Source organism: Protopterus annectens, chromosome 11.part0 (genome assembly GCF_019279795.1).
Source record: "Protopterus annectens isolate FY-2018-M chromosome 11.part0, PAN1.0, whole genome shotgun sequence".
Classification (NCBI taxonomy): Eukaryota; Metazoa; Chordata; order Ceratodontiformes; family Protopteridae; genus Protopterus; species Protopterus annectens.
This window is the reverse complement of record NC_056745.1, coordinates 834,966,211-834,987,524: the sequence shown is the minus strand read 5'-3', so window position 1 is coordinate 834,987,524 and position 21,314 is coordinate 834,966,211.

Sequence of the window (21,314 nt, the reverse complement as noted above, 5' to 3'; positions counted from 1 at the left end):
GTAATCACTATCTGTAACACTGTATCTACTTTTGTACCAATTAATGTTTAATATTTTATGTATCTATGTTCTTATCGGAGCTTTTCTCCATGGGCCTCAACTGAAAATGGGCGCTTTTAGGTCCAGTGGACTTTCCCGGTAAACAAATGCAACAAATCAAACTCAAACTAAAATAAAATAAGTAAAGAAGAAAATAATATACACACTGACAGGTTTGATTTCAACAGAGTTTATGTTAGATGGGAAGAAATAGCCGGGGGGGGGGTGCTGTGAGGGTGGTCCGATCCATTACCCAACCTAGCGCCCCATTTGACCATGATCTGACTCTGGCTGAACATGAAGAGTGTAAATGTTGTTCAGAAAGAAACAGCTGTCAGAGCTAAGTAGTATTTTACTAATGTATAACTTTACAACAAAAATATTAGCACAGTGAGAGGGTAGTGTTAGCAGCAAACAGAATGCTGGTTCTACTCTCTGTTAGTCAATTAAGATTTACAAAAGTAAGTCATTTTGTCTAACTTTTTGTAGAAGATTCAGTATAATGGTGTATGTTTTGATTTAATGGTAGTAGTAGTAGTGTCAATGGATATTTCGCAGAGTTAATTAAATTATACACTAATTTTATCTGTGCTGACTGTGCTTTTGAAAACAAGAGGAGACAATACAATGAACCAGGACTCATTTTTCAGGTAACAGCCAAGAGAAAAGAAAAGTGAAAGCATATAAGAGAAGAGTCTGTGGTAAGGATGCCATAGAGGTTCGTGTGAAATACAAACACAAAGCTAAAACACAATGTGGTAAACAAGTTATTAATACATGGGTCACGTGCATAACCTCACAACATTGCAACTGGATCTCATTCTTCTAAGTGGGATTTTAATAAAGGGATGCCAACAGAGCTGACAATGAGTTTTGGAAAGAATTAGAAGTTTGGAAGCCCCTTCTGGCACAACAGTTTAAATTATATTGCCAGAAATTATTTGCTTCTCCTTTTCAGAGGGAAGAGGCAATGGCAAAAAAAGCTAAAAGCTAAACCTTTTTTCGACATGGGGCAGCAGCAATAAAACAGAAATCCAGAGCTTTATCTTCACAACATGTTTGGGTAGGACAAGGCAGAAATAAAGTAGAACAGAAGATGGTAGCCAAATCCAGATAGATAAAAAATGAGTGCTGTAGAATCAGTGTAGTCTTAATTCTTTCATTCTCACACAACAGTCCCAGTACATCAGAAAATTCTACCACCAGACTCATGTTCCCCAGCAAGACAAACCTAAACCAGAAAACAAATGCCTAAATGGCATTTGCTCCTCCATGCATCTACATACAACTGTAACACTGACCTTAAAAGTCACACCTTTGATTATAATACTATTCTCAGTAGAAAGGCAATTACTCATTTTGTAGGCTGTGCAGTTGCAGTCCTATCATTTGCAGTTGCCAGTACTGGTGCACTTTCTCCTACGATAAAGTAAAAAGTAATTATCTGGATAACAATAAAGCATTTATTAGACTTTACTGCAGCTATTCATTTATTTTCCATATTTACAGTGTCATAGGATCATAGGAGGTTACTAGGCTAATGTCAAGCGCAACCTTGATGAGTGAATAGGAAACCACAAATTTGTCCCAGGGGTTCCAGAGAAAGGGGTAGAGCCCAAGCAATGTGTGCAGCTTAAGAACCATTTGCTGATGCAGTATCTGCTCATCACAGGACACAAGAGTACTTTCTTGCTGCATAGATGCAAAAACAAATATACACACAAACACCCCTAGATGCAAGCTTATATTCAGCATATCTCAAAAGTGCTTGTCATTGGGATGTAAGAGGAAATGGAAGATTCACAGGAAAAACACAAGGACAAAGGGGATTCATATGGAGTCCACAAAATGGGTAATTTAGCAAAAAATCAAACAAGAACAAATTGCTGAGTTGCAGAAGTGATAACTGTTGCACTATTCTTATGCAAAATTAGTTCTTAGGAAAACATACACCTTTCCTAGCACCTCAGCTGATTATAGCACCATTTCAAATACACCATATGATCCCTGGTGTGCTAGCAAATGCCAAAAACAGGACAGGCTACTGCAAAAAAGGATTTGTTCACCGGAGTTCTTTGAGACTTATTCAGATTAAGCTTTCTAAAACTGAATTTAAGCTTGATGCAGGGTGCTTTCTTACAGACTTATGGGACATGGTAATTAGCAGTAATAAGCCAGTATGTAATTAAAGTATTTCATCCGCACATCCATGATTATCACAGTAACAAAAATATATTTTATCAGATGATTTTGTTCTGCAGCCACAACCATACAAATTATTTTCCCATTGCTATTACATTCATGACACATTAAATGGAGATGAATTTCTTTATGCCCTACTTCTTATTTGTACCTCATTTTGAAAAACAATTTATCATTTTGTTTTATAAAATACTCAGTTCTGCATTGAAAGGGCTGCCAAACATTCATTTTTTTTTTTATTTCTATAACTCTGTTTCATAACTTTTTGTTAGAGTACAGGTATATTATGAGGTGGAGAAACACTGCCTTTTTATACTTATAAAGAAAAATAACTCAGTATCCATATAGGTTATTATTGTCCAACATTGTTGATCATACAGAATACATCAGTCCTTAAATGAGTTGCTACATACTACATTGTAATACCTATTACCTTTACCATACCTTTCAACTGCACAGATTTTTGCAGAATGTCCAGATTTTTTGCCTCATAATTTTGGTCTATTTTTCATAAAATTCTGGGGTTTTTTTTTGGCAAATTAGTGGCAAATCATTAAAGATGGAAGTTAGAAAATGATATACATTTAAGTTTCAGACTTCATACACTTCAGAAAATTCATGCTAATGCAAAACCTGTTATTCTATCAACTTTCTAAGTTTGTATGAGCAATATTTAAAAATTGTCCCTATTTTTGGGCCTTTGTACCACTTTTATTTATTGCTTTATCCAGATTTCTTGCTCTAAGAATTTGAGAGGTATGCCCTTTACCCAAATACTGACATACCTATAGGCTAGCCTACCCATGTTAGTTCTAAACCCAGCACACTGATAAGCAGACCCCTGTTCATCTTCATACTATAATCATGGTAGCCAGTAATTTATATACTCCTGGTAGTGTTTGCTACAACAGCTCTACTCTTCAAGTCTGAGATCTCACCCAGTATCAAGTTAGCATCTTGACATGTAGGTTCCACTTCAGAGTTCTAACTGCTATCAGCTAGAAGCTTATTACTGCCTTTTGATGCTTGAGATCCTCAGTATTCACCTCATAACTTAAATCTATATGTAGGTTGAATACTTTTTTGAGCATATCCTGCAGTTGTTGTGTCTTTTGGCTTATCCCGGTTAGGGGTCGCCACAGCGGAACTCCAGTCCACTAATGTTCGGTAGTGGATTTTTACATGCCGAGTTACCAGCCCTGACACACAACCTTCAACGAAGGCACGTCCATTCATGCATATCACCACACAGAAGAGCCCTCTAGCTGAGAATCGAATGTGACAACATCTTGCTGTAAGGCGACAACGTTACCGCAGCACCACTACTGCGGGTGAGCATATCCTGCAGTGATTTATTGAAATCTTCTAATTCAGGACATGCCCAGAAAGTATGTTTCCTAGTCCCCTGGCATAACTTTTATAAATGTCGAACATACATTACTGGCTGTGGGAACATTTAATTTTGTAATCTATTCAATGTATACATAAATCTGTATAGACACTCCAAAATGAAAATACTAAACTTTCTTGATACGGTAACATGTTTAGAGGTTAGACAAATTTCCTTCCATCTTTTCAATCACAGATTAGAGAAACTTTCCCATCTCAGTCCCTCTTCAGCTTTTCAGATTGCTCCATCTTTTCTCATATGTTATATTTTGCATGATCTTCTAATTAATATTTTCATTGTAGTCAAATTTACCCTCATTTCTGTCAAAAAACCTGTACTAAGACCAAGTCATGGGACTTTATTTTCCTTTTTTATAATACTTATTATCTTAGTTCAAAGACACTAAAACATTAGTTTACATTTGATCACATTTATGAAATAGCTCAGCCTCCTATTCTTAACTGTTCCCAATACCTTGGTTTTACATTTATTTTCCTCCACTTTGCAGCTATCCAACCCCCACCCCATCCCCTATTCTGTTACAAGACCAATAAGTATTTCTGGCTTTTAGCCCTTTAATTCATTCACCAATACGTTTTTCTGGCTAATTTGTTTGTTTTCCCCAAGTAAGTGTTGCTAGTGTTATTACCACATAGGGCCCAAAAATTAAGTATACTACTTTCATGAAACAATTTATATTTTATTTATTTTTTATTTATATCCTTTGTTAGCTAGACTAGTCTCATTAGGCTAGTAGCCTCTTTTTAGGAGAGATCCAAAGTGGTAATTACAGCCATTTGTGTCAAGGCTATTTCTTCCTGTCTAGCATGTGTTAAGAACAGACATTTTAATTCTGTACCCTTAAACAATCTTATTTTTGTATCCCAATAATATTTGTAGCTGGATTTCAAGAAAAAAATCCCTGTACCATTTTTATTTAGAAAACGGACTGGTTTATCTGTTTAACAGTATTAGCAATCCCCTAATGAAACACAGCAGGCACATAATGGCATGAGTGTACTTCTGCCATTTCTTGAATTATTGCTTGCATATTATTGGCCACACCTCTTCTGAAAACCTGCAGAAACTCTAAACACTTTAAAACTGCATCAGTCGATTTACTGTTGAGTCTAAATGGAAACTTTATCATTGCCATACCTCTCATCCTCTTACAGCAAGAAATTTGGACAAAGCCATAAAAATGGGAGGACAAAGGCCTAAAAAATAGGGATGATTTTTAAATATTGCTCTTACAAACTTAGAAAGTTGATAGAATAAAATGTTTTGCATTAGCATGAATTTTCTAATGGGTATGAAGTCTGAAACTCATGTTTGTCATTATTTTCTGAATTCAGTCTTCAGTAATTAGCCAGTGATTTGCTAGAAAAAAATGTTATGAGTAACAGACAAAAAATATAAGGCAAACATCTGGACATACTGTGAAAATCTGGAGAATTAAGAGGTATGATGATTCATTGCCATGGAATTAAGTAGACAGGATGGTTACCTCTTCACTTTAGACTCATTTGTCTTGTTGCTACTTATTAATATAAACTCCTTGGTTGAACGCAAGTCATTTTTTTTCTGCCTTTTTACCGTAAAGTAGTATTCCAGATTTCTGATCTTCCACCCACAGTGGACATTTCTTACTCACTTGTGTTGACAGAGCCTTCTAACACTTTTGCCCCACTATATGGTACTCCTTCACAAAAAACACTTCATCAGCTTTCAACTTTTTCTTCATTCTCCAAGCAACTGAAATCATAGTTACAGAACAAAGGTGAATGCAGGATCAATGGATGTGAAACCTAGTAGCTTAAAACTTGCTCTCCTGTTTGTAGGTATGTAGGTGTTGTGGTAGTTGATTGTGTAACCTATTGATCACCCAAACCTTACTTTGCCATTGAGGGTATTCTGCAGGACTGCTTTCTGGAACGTATTTTTGATCAGTTCTAATACTTTCACTGTATACATCAGTGTCAGGTTTTGTGTTATTGCATTGTGTATGTGGTGCATTACTCTTCTTGCTTACACGTAGCTTTTGTCCAACTAGTTTATGACTGAAAAGAAACTCCTGTGCTTCAGTTTACCTATCTTATAAATAATCAAATAAATCATAGCTGGTCTTTCATTGGCAGTAGATGCATTTGGGACATCCACATCCCCTGAAGGAAAGCCAAGTTAAAGGGTAAAAAAATCACACAGACAAAAAATTCTGTAAAAACTGAAAAAATGAAACAGCAAAGCTAGAATCTTCACTTTGTAATACCTTCAATTTCCTGTAGTAGAGGCCCATAGAATATATTCAATGACATACCAGTATTTCACCTACATGGCTTCAAAATGCCCATGACTTTTTTTTTACTTTTTATGCCTTCACTGGTGTGTTCAGACCAAAAAAACAACCAGGTCTTTACTAGAACACCAGTTGATGGTATGCAGGTTTATATGTTTCTTTGATCCTCTTCCCATTTTTAACCTGTACGTATACTTGCACTAACCTCTAGGGGGTTGACTTATGTGCCCAACAATATATGTGTTTTGTGCTGGTGTTGGTACTTTTGGCATTATCCAGTTACATCTTCAGACTGTATGTGTTAATTACATCAAGCATTAGTCCAGCACTTCTGCATGAGTACATGCTTTAGTATGGGTGCAATATGCTTGTAAGGCATATTCCTGCGTAATGAGAAACACATGCACCATGCAGAGCACTTACACTGTGTTATTTTATGTGTGTGTGTGTGTGTGTGTGTGTGTGTGTGTGTGTGTGTGTGTGTGTGTGTGTGTGTGTGTGTGTGTGTGTGGATTCACTTTATAATTTCAAAATACTGAAATCCCGAATTTCAGTATTTCAAAACCATAAAGTCGTTCGGCCTAAATCCTGAAACTACACAATCACGAAACACACAATCATGAAAAGAAACACACCATACAACACACAACACATACATCATCCAACCCAAACCACAACAAACAAAACACACAAAAACACAAAAAAATAAACCTACACTACATATAAGCAGGGGGAAGCCCCCCTGCACCCCCCCATGTGGGGGGCTGCACAACCCCACACCCCTCCTACTTTTATATACCAACTCTGAGATCACACAAACACACAGAGAAAGGAAACTCACACCCACACATTCTACAGCCCCTTACACACATAAACATCACACATATACAAACACCAACACATCCAACACTTAGACACCCATACTTTCACCTGCCTTCTCTAACCCACACGTACAATTAACAAACACATTCACACACACTCAAACTTCCACACAAAACCCTAACAAAACACTCACTTACTTTAAATTACACCTAAATCCATACACAACACGAAACACCATCCAGCCACACAATGAACCATAAGACCATAACTGCGAATTCGAGATATTCGGATTCGTGATCATGCACTTTCGTGATTTTCAACGTTTGACTTTATAAGTTCGAGATATTGAAATCTGGGATTTCAGTATTTTGAAATTATAACGTGAACCCATATATATATATATATATATATATATATATATATATATATATATATATATATATATATGGATCTCGTACTATTGCACAAAATCCTACCTAACCAAAACCAGCCGAACACACTTTAGCGAAAGTGCTTTTCACTGAAAAAGCACTTTCTCTAAACTGTGCAAAAAAAGAAAAAAAAAATTTATATATATATATATATATATATATATATATATATATATATATATCTATAAAACAAAATAAAAAAAAATAAAATATTACTCACGTTAACGCAAGGGGCCAAGCCCCTCTGCACCCCCCACACACCCCCTGCTATTATATTCTCACTCCGAGATCACACTACAGTGCGGAAAAGGGAATATTCCCTTATCCCCACTGTACTACGAGCTCAGCAATGGCCATTCCCCCACATTTTTCTTTTTTTTAGCATACTTTCACAAAAGTGCTTTTTCGGTGGAAAGCACTTTTGCACAAGTGTGCTCGGCCATTTCACATTCGGTGTGTGCGTGTGTGTGTGTGTGTGTGTGTGTGTGTGTGTGTGTGTGTGTGTGTGTGTGTGTGTGTGTGTGTGTGCTGTGTGCACGCACACACATATATATATATATATATATATATATATATATATATATATATATATGTTTATACATACATGTGCATGTGTGTGTGTGTGTGTGTGTGTGTGTGTGTGTGTGTGTGTGTGTGTGCATGTGTATATATGTATAAATATATATATATATATATATATATATATATATATACATATATATAAAACATATAAATGGCTATGATGGCTATGGGCCATTTATTTTTTTATTGCATATACCTTTGTGTGCCACATCTCTATGTTCATGATCTACGAGGTCCAGGCATTGTTAGTGAATGTTTGGTTAGGCCTTACATAAGTGGGATTGTAATAACATTGCTCTGCATGCTGACGATTGTCATTCCTCTTTTTTTGCAGGTAGAGAGGAGTATGACACTCACCAGCTAATATACATCAACGGCTGTATCAACCTAATGGGTCCCAGTGTTATGCCTTCATGGTATTCCATACTGGAGTATTTTTCAATTTAACCAATATCATGGCAGTTGGCTGCCTAGGACAAAAGCAGTCTTCACTTTTTTTTTTTTTTTTTTTGCATCTGGACTTTGAGTGCTCAGAGCCTGAATTTGTCTTGTTGGTTCTCCTATTATGTGCTTCACAAATGTAACGTTTGGGTTTTGCAGTGCAGTGTTAACATGCTGATCCATGTTTGGATCTTTGGTGTATTTCCCAGTCTGCCATGCTGTAAAATTGTTTCTTCTTCTCCTGATATCTCTTCATTATTGAAGATGCTTAGACTGTGTGTGGTCCACTAATCCTGAGCTTTTAAGTGTTAAACCTCTCAATCCTGCAGTCTTAGTACTATTTAGAAGTATTGTTAATATCAACTGTGCTGATCCTTTCTCTAACTCACCTCAAGGGATTCTCTTCATTTTGATTAACACACTGGTCTGATTCATCTGCAAATGAGTTTCTTATGTGATCTCGAAGAGTATGGAGCTGTAGCTTGGTTTACTTGTAGTCTAGGAGGACATTACAAGATTGTTGAAGCAGATTCCAAGATGGCCGCCGACTAGTCTAGTCCTTACTCTCTGAGCTCCTCACAGCTATTTAACTTTTGTTTTTTTTTACAACTTTACATCAACCTTTTTCCTCAAATTTTTATACTAAAAGATTTTATAAATTTTTTTCTACGCATTTGGATTATTTTTTCTTCTGGAATTATTATCCTGGGATTTATTTTACCTCAGAACATTCTTGGTCTCTCTGCTGCTGGGACTCCTACTGCTCCAGTCTGTTCCTGGTTCCTGGTATCCTGTTAACTGCATTCCATTTCTGGGCATGGCTACAAAATCTGACTCCATGGAGACTCAGCCTACAAAGGCCAAATATACTTCAATGCTCTCTCCTGAAAAGATTCAGGTTCAAAAGACTGAAATCATCTAGACAACCTACAGAAACTTTTAATGTAAGTAATAAAGATTTAAATGGCTCAAATTTCCTTTTAGAAGAACTAAAAATAGCATTAAAACCAATCCAAAGTGCTATACAAAACTTTTCAGAACAGTTTGCAGACTTTAGTAAATCTTTAAAGCAAATAAGTGATAGTATTGTTACTATTGGACATAAAATCTTAGCTTTGGAGGTTAAACGGACTTATTGGAAAGTGACTTTAAATCTAGAGATAAAACTGTTTCAGATTTACAAGCTAAAATATTGGATCTGGAAGCCAGGAGTCGAAGAAATAACATCATTATTCGTGGTTTACCTGAATCTTATGACAATAAAAACTTGTTATCTGTGACTAAAATATCTTTGAAACACTGTTAAATTGTGAAGCTTCTTCAAAATCTATAATTGTAGAGAGAGCACACAGAGCACTGCGTACAAAGCAAGATTCTTCCACACCAAGGTTAATTTATGCTAAGTTACTAAACTTTCAAGACACTTTCCAGATCCTAGAAACTGCTAAAACAAAGAAACAATTCATATGGAAGTCTCACAAACTATCATTTTCCCAAGATCTTCCTGCACAGATCAAATTAAATAGACAAAAACTAGCCCCTATTGTGCTGACTTGATAAAAGAGGATTAGATTTTGAATGGCATATCCTAATACCTTGTCTTTCACAGCTAATGACAAAAGATTTGTATGTTCAGATCCTAAAGATGCAAAAGACATTTTTCTTAAAACATTTAAAAGCTTCCTGACACTGTATCTTAATATTCTACTGTTAAAGAACTACAATAAGGTTTGATCTTTTCTTTTCTTTAATCTGACAGTATTTGTGTTACATGATTTGTAATTCTGGTGTGACATAATTATATTACCTTAAGAACTTGTCATGTAATTTACACATGATGGATTTGGTGTGACAGTGTGCAGTGACAGGATATATGCTTGTTAGATTTGTGTGGATTAATAGAAGCATTTAAATTCCTGTATTTACTTGTTTCTCTTTCTCTCACTTATGCTTGCTGTGTAAATAGATAATATGTTAATTTTACTACAAGCTTTGGAGTTACAGCCTTCTGTGTAAGCTAAATGATTTTTGGAGGGAAAAACATTCCATCTCAACATTCTAGCAAGAAAATCTTCCCCTCAGAGTTCCAGCTGATGCTCTGCATGAACATGCACACTACAGTCTCTCTGAGATGGATGGTGATGTCATCATTTGTGAGGAAAGAAGGACAGTTTCAAATACACAAGTCTGCTTGTTTTCAACAAGTATTCAATAGCAATAACTTTTTAATAGATCTGGCCATTATTTAAAGTGTTTTCTCTTCATAAATGAAGGTTGCTTTTTAAATTTAAACAGATTCATGTCACATAATATATTCAGTGACTTTTAGTGTGTCTGCATGACTTCAAAGCAAGCTGCTACTTTCATAAAGCAGAGTGAAAATGTTTCTGGAAACAAATGAACAGGTTAGTTTTATATATTAAAATTCTAAAGGATGTGTAAAGAAATGAACATATTTTCCTATTCAGAATATTTTTTCATACAATATTTTATATTATACTGAAGTGTTTAATTTGACAAATGTTACAAAGTATACCTGTTCATATGAAAGTTTCATGTTCTTTCTATTCTCTGCTCTCTCTCTTCTCAGAGGCTGGATGTGATATTTATGATTAGTAGTTTATGTTTAAGAAAGTCTTTACTTATTTGAAAGGTTTGAAATAACTATCTTTAATATGATTAGCTGAATCTACCTGTATATATTTAAGTCCTTAGATTTACTGCATTTAGCTTGCTTGTTTCTGTTTTAATTAGATGTTCAAAATGTTTACTTTAAAAGCCTTGTCTTTTCATGCTGTTTTGCTATGTTACATCTATAGCTTAGAAGAATAGTATGGCTACATAACCTGACAGAGTCATTAGTAAAATATTCAAAAAGTAGATTTAAAATTATATGTATGCACATTGTTGTACATTCAGTCCAATATATATGATGCTGTTTAAGTTACTATTTAATAATATAATTATACTTTATTCATGTATATTAACTAGTGTTAAAACCTTACAGCTTATAATATTTCATTTTGAATAGTTCCTGTACTATTATTATCTAGTTAATAGATGCATCTCCAGACTGAATTGTTTTTCATTTTGAGATATGGTTGCTTGGTAGTTGTGTTTTTGCTTTATTTGAACTATAACTAAATACTCATTCTACAGGTATTAGTGCTTTTATCATACTAATGGTCATGTTGATTAATGAAATTATCACTAAAGTACTAAAGAAGGTTCAGTAGATAGTGCATGACTATTATCTTTAGTTCAGTAATGCTATGCTTATTTACTTATATTATAATGTTACCAGTTGGTTTTGTTATACTTATATATGTTATCTTACATATCTTTCAGTTTTAATTGTATTACTTCTTATGATAGAGTGTTCTAGTTAAGCAGAGTGTGATTTATTTATTATTTACTTGTTTCTCTTTCTCTTGAAATACTTGAGGAAATACATTTAATCACTATAAATTTCAATTTAAGGATAGGAGCTTTAGATTAGTATTAGAAGTAGGGATTAAGCATGTTGGACGTCTTGAAATTAGTTAATTTTGTATATATTTTTAGTAGTATTACTCGGACTTTATGTTATGTTAGGCTTCCTTTGAGTAATTTGTATTCTAACTTGAGGTTATTATTATCTATAATTACAATGTTTTTTCATGTTCTTCTGCTCTTCCTTTATCACAGGGGATTGGTGGGTAGGCACTAGGGTTAGGATAAAGGTTATTATTATACATTTCATGGTTCTTAAAAACCTTTTTCTTTTTTTCAACAAATGTTATTTGATGACTTGCTTGAATACTTAAAGACTGTTTTTCTTTTATTTTTTCTTCTTCTTTTTAATGTTGTGTTGGATTTGCACCTTGAGTTCACTTTTATAGCATCAATAATGATTATACTTGTAGAATATGCCTGTTGACATAATTTTAGATTCTTGGAATGTTAGAGGCATTCAAGATAAAGCGAAAAAGTCACTATTATTTCATATGATCTTTAAATCACAGGCTAGCATTTGTTTTATTCAAAGAGACCCATATTTCACATATTGATTGGAATAAAGAGTTAAAAAATGGATCAAAAGATTATAGCTTCAGGTGACTCATCTAACTCCAGACCTGTAGCTATAATCATTAAACAAAAATTCATTGGGAATATTATTGATGAGAAATTTGATGATGAGGGAGGTGGTGCTTATTTACGCTTCTATTGCTGGTTTGGACAAACCCTTATTAATTTTAAATCTATATGGCCCATGTAATTCACAACATTTGTTCATTTTAAAAATTTACAATATTCTTGCATCCTATAAGGATCATCATATTATAGTGGGTGGTGACTGGAATGCAGTTATAAACCCTGTAATTGATCGTTCCCGCTCCACTGTCACCTATAATCTTCAATCTACTCTGGCTATAAATGATTTGATGACAGAATATAATTTAATAGATCCCCTCTGCACTGTTAAAAATATAAACAAGAATGATATATATACTTATTATTCTAAGTGCTATCATTCGTGGTCCAGATTAGACTTCTTTCTAATTTCAGATTATATTTCAAAATATATTGTGGACTTTACTACAGAACCCAGATTCTTTTTGGATCACTCAAGAATTTCACTAAAATTGAACATAAAACCCAATATCAAAAATAAAACTATGTTTAATAAGTGGACCTTAAATAATAACTTATTGTCAAATGAAGATATTTGCAAACAAGCTTCAGAAATCCTAAATGAAATGGTGAATAGTCTTGAATCATCAGACATTCCTTATGACATACAATGGGCTGCATGTAAAGCAAAATTAAGAGGTTTATTTATTAGTAAAGCTGCTTTTTTCAAAAAACAATACTTTAAGAAAGAGGAATTCTTAAAATCAAGAATTTCTTCGTTGGAAAATCATCTTAGTCTGAACTATGATGCTACTTTAGAAAAACAAATTTTTGATTGTCAGAAAGATTTAATTCTGCTTCACCAAAATAACCTCCCCTTAGCTGAACAAAAGCTACTTGCTTCATATTCAGAGTGGGCCCAGGTTCCATCTAAATTGTTAGCGAGAATTATTAAAGTTAACTTCAGAAATCCAAATATTACATCTTTATCTTATAATAACAGATTATATAATACTGATGAAGAGATTATTCAACTTTTCACCTCTCTTTACACTGAGTTATATTCAGGTTCTTCTAATTCTGTTAAAGATAATCACTCAAAATTCTTTTAGACTCTTTGCAGTTCCTAAACTTAATGATAATCAGCAAAACTACTTTCTACCCCTATATCGGTACAAGAAATCTCGGATTCAATAGATAATCTTAAATTGGGTAAATCTCCGGGACCTGATGGTTTTACTCCAGAATTTTCAAAACTTTCAAATTGGTAGTTCTTCCCTTTCTATTTAAAGTTTACAATCATATAAGAGTTAATGATATCTCAGATATTCATTGGAACACATCCAAAACCATTCTAATTCTAAAAATAATAAAGATAAATCTGACCCAGTAAATTATAGACCCATTTCTTTAATTAACGTGGATATTAAGATTCTGTCATCTATTCTGGCTAACAGATTGAAACGGATTTTACCCTCAATTATCTTGTCAGATCAATCAGGTTTTATGTCTCAGAGACATGCTTGGGATAATACTCTATCTTTAGAGACTATACTTCATCTCATTAAGAAAAATCCAAACCCTATATATGCTTTGATTATAGATGCATCAAATGCCTTTGACAGAGTATGTTGGAACTTTCTATTTCAAACTATGTTATGTTTTAATATTCCCTTATTCTTTATAAATTTTTAAAAGTTTTATACAAGAATATGTTTACTAGACTATACATTAATGGTCAATTTTCTGCTCTGATAAAGATCACTAAAGGAACAAGACAGGGTTGTCCATTGTCCCCTTTTCTTTTCAACATTTACTTAGAACCTTTGCTATTGTTTATTACTCAAAATACTTTTCATAACATCCCTAGAATTCTTAATACTAATATTAATTTCTCTGCTTTTGGATGATTTAGTAATCTACTTTCAAACTCCATTATCTGATTACAGAAAAATAATGAATTCTATTGATTATTTTTCTTTGGTTTCCAACTATCTTTTAAATTCTACAAAAACTCATATTTTTCCCTTAAATCATTTAGCACACAAATCTTTTTGTTTCCAGGCGATCATTTTCAGTTTACTTATAATATAAAATATTTAGGAATCAATTTAGAACACAATAATAAATCTTCCTTTCAAAATAATATTAATAAATTATGGAACTCTATATTGTCTGATATGGACAGATGGAAGCATCTAAACCTTTCATTTCTTTCAAGGGTGGCCATTATTAAAATGAATATTCTGCCTAAATTTCTTTACCAATTCTCATCATCTGATCAGATAATTTCAAAAATTTTTTGAGTCTGTAAATAAAGCTTTGGCAAAATTCATATGGTTCCCTAAATCTGTTAGAATTTCCTATTCTAGATTGGCATTTTCGAAGGACAAGGGAGGTTTGGGTTTACCTAATCTTTATCTCTATTATTTGATTGTCTCATCCAATAAACTTCTTACTATCTCTAAATTCAATAACACTTCTTATCCAAATCACTCTTTATGGATAAAATTATGGTATAATTATGTCATTTCTAATAATTTAAATCCTGAAGCTATTCCCTTTATCTCTCTGGATAGTTTATCTATTAAAAATATATCTACAGTATTTAAACAAAAGATTAGAGATTTCCAAACCTTACTCAAAATGTGTAAACTAGAAAAGATCTCGCACCATGTTCAGCCAATTCATATAAACCCAAATATATTATTGGACAATAAACTTTTGAACTTAACAAACTATCCTTTAATTAAAAATCTAAAAGTAGGAGATGTTTTGAAATATCTTGACTTGCCTTTATCTGACTGGCGTAAGTTATTGAAAGTAAACTGGAATTACTCACCAATTCTTACACAACTAAGAGCAATAATTAAAAACAAATTTGTATCTCTGGTCCCCATAGACTCACAATTGAAAACCTTAACACGATTATCAAAATACTTTCATCATCTGATAAAATGCTCTCAAACTCATATAAATTAATTAATTCTTTAATGATGGACCACAACTGTCTTTTATCTAATGTTTGGTTGAATTATAATTCCCAATTGTCAGAATCTCAGAAAGTCCTGGCTATTAGACACACTAAGGAATTTATCCCTTTTAAAAATTAGCATACACACAATTAATGATTAATAATGATGCCTACTTTACCCCAATCAAATTAAACAAATTTAACCCAAATAAATCCCCTTCGTGTTCATGCTGTTCTCATCCCCAAGCAGACCTCCTTCATATTCTATGGTATTGTCATTTTTCTCACAGATTGTGGACATCTTTGAAAGTCAGACTGCAGAAAATGGGATATCAAAATCCACGTTGACGTGGGAATTTGCTATTCTACATATTCCATTGATTCATCTTTCAAAAGTTGATATTCATGTTATCATTTTTATTTGCTCATTACTAAAACTTTATATAATACAAAATTGGATTGATCGTTCTAAATTAAAATGGGTTACTTTCCAGAAAATGGCTTTTAAATTTATTGATGCTCAAAGATACTTAGGTGGAAGTCCAAAAAAAAAAGCTATTAGAAAGGTTGTGTTAGAAAAGGTTCTAAACATATTAAATAGTTAATGTTAAATATTTTTTTTTTTTCTCTCAGGTTGCCTAACTTGTATATAGTGTACATATGGTGTATGTTTTATTTCTAAATAACTTATCAAAATCTCATGAAGGTTGTTATCACTAGATGAATTGTTATATGTTCATTTATGCCTTCTTGTTATGTATAATATTTTAATTGTCTTGCTATTCATATAATTAATAAAAAATTTTTTGAGAAAAAAAAAGATTGTTGAAGCAGTTCATGTTTGCTCAAGACACATACAGTGGTATCTGAGTAGATGTTTGACTGCCTTTGCTAAAAGCATGGTGTAACAGGATGTTATGTGATCAGCTGTGTCCCTGGACTTGACTGCTTAGAACACAGCAGATAAGTGCAGGATTCTGTAACCATGGACAGTCTGGTTCAGTAACTGTTCCTGTATTTTATTTATTTATTTTTGAAATGTCAGCACTTGTAATGCCGAGGACAAACATACCAGAGAAAAAAGACCAAAAATGGAGGAGAAGAGAGAATATAAAAAATCCTAATGTGGGGAACAATCCCCCCTCCATAACTTTTGTATACTAATTCCGAGATCACCGTACCTCAGAGAAAAGGGAATGTTCTGAGAAATGTCTATCTCAGACTTTGTACATTCAAGTTTTTTTCTGCTGTCCAGTGGAGTCTGAACATTTCAAATAATTACCCTCAAAGTTTTCATAGCAGTTGCTGCCTGACTGTTTTTTGTAAAGAACTACTGTGTCATGTATTCATTTCAAATAGCTCTGGTCTGAGTGATTTTTTTACATACCTATCATGTATAATCTGGATAATAGTTTTTTTCTAGTATTTGAATTGTCGTGGCTTTGTATTTTTTGTAGTATTACTTTTTATGTTCTATTCAGACTACTTCTGCTTTAAGTAACTTGCATAATTTGCAATACTTCATTTTAATATTTATATATTATATTTCAGTGCTTCATGTTAATATTTTTGTACAGTGGTTAGGAAAAACTGAAATTGCATGGCCTATACATGTGGATACTCCATGTCTCATGGGAGCTTCTATATGTCCCTATGCTGCCATTCTTCTGTCTTAGGAGAGGAACAAAATGAAGGGTTAGAAGTAGTGACTTCACTGATGGCTCAACAACCCAGAGGAATGCCGGTCTGCCCTGTAGAAACTTGTGTTGCAGGTATGCTTTCTCAGTGTTCAGCAGGTTGGAGTGGAGAAGGCCTTTGCTACGACTGGTCCCTGGACTACAGGAGCTCACAATCACAACTGTTATGCTGAGGACTGTGCAGGAATTAGAAGCATGAACCCCTACAGTCCCATGTGAGTAAGGTGCACTGCTTCTTAAATTCTAACACAGGTGTAACGAATAGACAGCTTACTGCACAGTACCTGCTGCCTATGACTGACAAATAACTGGCTCTCCATCCTGTCTCATTTGCATTTTGTTTTGGTCATGCATGTATTTAAAATATGGCTATCTGGGCTGGTGCACACACTAATAGCTAAGCATTTAAATTGACTTGTAATAATGCACATTACTTAATATTGCACATATAATGCTTATATCATGCACCTGCTTCCTATATGAGTCATATCCATATACAGACTGTACTGACTTTTTCAGTGTTTGACAATTGGTGTGTGTAGTTGTACTGACATGGGCATGTACAAATTCAAAGCTTCATGCCCCTTCTCATTTGGTATAATTGCATTCTGCATGTGTGGTCATTGCAAGCATCCCCTCCTATTTTTTTTTTTTCATTTCCTCATTTATTTACTATATTCCCTCCTCCTCAGTATGGATCAATATGGTTTATATTTTGACTCCTCTATCAAAACTGTTAGACCTGTAATTGCAAATCCAGGAATTATGAAAAGTAAACTGCAGTTACCAAAGAAGTACAGAAAATCTCAAAGGTCTAAGTAATGTATTTAAGGCATCTTTGCAGGAGAATGGCGCCCATCTACTGTATATGTGTGTGCGTGTGCCTGTAAGTATGTATGTGTAGCTATATAGCTTCAGTCATTCTCACTAAAAGTAAAACTGGCCTTCATTTTGCAAAATAATAGCCTCCTTATCCTATTTAATTCTACTCTGAATGCCCCATCCACTTTCATACTGTGTATACATTTGCTTTCTTTCCCATAATTCATTTCTTCTTTTCTGCCCCCCCATGCTACCATGCATTGATTGCTGTGTTGTATCCACATGTGCTGTGTCCTACTACTATATGTTTAGTATTGCACATATCTTCTACTGATTGGCAGAGCCAGATCATGGTTAAATGGGGCCCTAGGCAGGGTGGATGTACCAAGGCTGCTCCCCCACAGCCATTCCAGTGTCCCATTACTTGGCTATCCCCCCAATTATAAAAAAAGCACTGTTCAAACCTGTCAGTGTGCATATGATCTTCTTCTTTACTTTTACAATGACTGCAGAGATTTGGGTTTAATTTAAAACTTTTATTTCAAATTTTATAGCACATACACTGATGGTCATTTGCTACACAAACCAGTTGCACATTAAAAGCAGACTTAGCATGAGCAACAGTAATTTTTTTCTTCAACTGAACTCACATTCATTGAAAAATGCTTTGAAACTCACATTTATTGAAAAATTCATTTGGCCAGTGGAAGAGTAAGTGTACCTTGGTCCCAGGGGCTGTTTTCAAATCATGGGCCCCGCACACATTTTTTAGAGGGATGCATAAATGAATGTTTCTTTTCTTCACCTTCCTAATTGTTTTAAATAATATTTCCTTTTTAATTTAGCAACATTTGTTAGTGTGCATTGTAAATTTGCAGTTTTGAATATTTTTTCCAATAAGGAATGAACAAAAAATGTATGAACCAGTAATTAAAAAAGCACCCATTGCAGAATATTTCAACTATAGAAGGCCACTCAAACTGATATCATTATAATCCACCAATATCTGTAATCAACAATTACAGCTATTGAATTAGCTGTGTACACATCACGTCTAATTGTGATAAAAATAGTCACAGTAGAATAGCTCAGTTTGCTTTAAAGAAATGTACAAACGTCTTGCAAAGACTGATAATTTAATGAAATTTTAACTTTATTAGCTCAGCAGGGTTAGTCATTTTTATCTACAGACTTTCCCCAAATCCGGGAATTATAGCTACATCATTGACTGCATCTTTCTCAGATGTTTGTGTAAAAAAAAAAAAAATAATAATGACCAACATCACAAATTTCAGATTTGTCATACACAAACACAATAGCCAGTTTTCCTACTTAAGTCACACAAACACACATGCACACTAGACCTGGAAAGTGAGTATATGCTCTGTTTAAAAATTACCAGATAGGAGCATAAGGTATGCTTGTCCACCAGCAGTTCTAGTCACTTTGATGATAATGTATACCCCTTAGTAATATGAAAAAATAAATTACATGTATTTTCCTGGTAGCTTTGGATGAAATACATGACATTATATAAAGATCACTCGCATCATACCATAAAATCTGGTTAGTTGTATCACAGTTTACATAAAAGAGTATTTATGAGGGCATAAGACATATTAACCACTTGATAACATATTCTAGACATTCTGCACAATCTCTGCAGAAGTAAAAGTCATCTGAATAATTAATTATCAAAGTAAACTCTTACTAGTGCAGAGGCGCTGATAGCAAACAACTTTGCATTTTACTTCTTCAGCTGGTGATAACAGACTTATAATTACTAGGCATGCAGTCCATGAAACCATAAAGAGATTAGCCCAAATTCCTAATTGCTCCATAACACCGTCTGGTTAAGTGACTTGCTCAAGTAGGTAAATAAAGACAGAACGATTCAAACCTTGTACCCTTGTCACAACAAGCAGTTCTTTAACAAGTTAGAGGCTTAGTCCTCTACATTAACTGACAGAGTAACTAAGCGCAGAAATCCTTTACACTGCAATCTTAGAGAGAAGACTATCACAGTAGTATGCAACAATGACTGGATATCAGATGCTGAAGATCAGACTGTTCTGATAATCACTCCAAATAAAGCAAACTACAACCTAACAAATGTCAACCCCTTTGGATCTGCTGAGGGCTGTAAAAAAAAGTTACTGCAAAATATATTACTAAAATGCAACATGGATAGATTAGTTTACACAATCTAGGGCTATTAATGAATTAGTTAATTCTTTAGTACAATCAATAAAGCAAAACATTTATAGACAATACAAAAGCTCCAACAGCTTTTGCTCAACAACCCACAAATCATGCAAAAATCAGAACTATTACTGCATATAGATTACTTTTCGGGGGCTCTTACATGCCTGCAGAACATCTAAATCACATTTTTGACATCCCTATTTCTTCTCTGCCATCAAGAACAAGTTTGTTTGTGTCTTTCGGCTTTTCCTGGTTAGGGGTCGCCACAGCAGAACTCCGGTCCGCTAATGATTGGTAGTGGATTTTTACGTACCGGGTTGCCAGCCCTGACACACAACCTTCAACGTATGCCTCCACAGAGAAGACGGTCTAGCTGAGAATCGAACGGGACAACGTCTTGCTATCAGTATCCTTTCTGATATCACTCAGTACATGTCTGACCTGTTTGATTGGCTAACAATGCTGTATTGCTGCAGCATACACCTCCAGAGTCAGCAGAGCTGATTGTGGACAAATGGGGCCCTGTGCATGGAAATGAATCAGGCCTCCTACCAGCCATACCAATATGTCATTATTTGTCTGTCTCTCTCCAATTATCATAAACACCCTGTTAGTGTACATACCATTTTTCTTTACTTTTATAACTATCACAGAGATGTGAATTTCATTCAAAAATTTTATTTCAGATTTTACAGAAAAACACTGACAACCATTTTTTAAAAAACAAAACACTCTCACACTGAAAACAACTTAGCATGAGAAACAATAAACCTTTCTTCCCTTGAAACTCACATTTAGTGAAAATGCATTTGACAACTCACTAAACTACAAGAGACATAAACTTCTCTTCCCTTGAAACTCACATTTAATGAAAATACATTTGGCAATCCATTAAACTACAAAAGACATGCTGGGATTCATACTCAAATAGCATATAGTGAAGTCCTAACTAACGTGTATGTGAAAGATGCAGTACTTCAAAAGAGAAGTGAATACAGCCACTCAGACACTGTATAACACCTGGGAGCAGCCCAGGAATACTGTCTGTTGAAGTAATTTGGCAGAGGCATACAGAAGACAAATGAATGCTGAGGGAATCAAACCATGCACAAAAGATAGCAGCTCCTTAACAGCTCAAAGCCTTCCTTATCTGCACTAAATCTTAGACAAATGGATGTAATCCAGAGTGCATTTGTCACCTGTTTGTCTGAAAAAAAAAGCTAAATTAAAAATGCATTCTTAGTTAAAATATTAATATGGAACTAACTCACAGTTTTCATGCTGTCCCATTTACTCACAT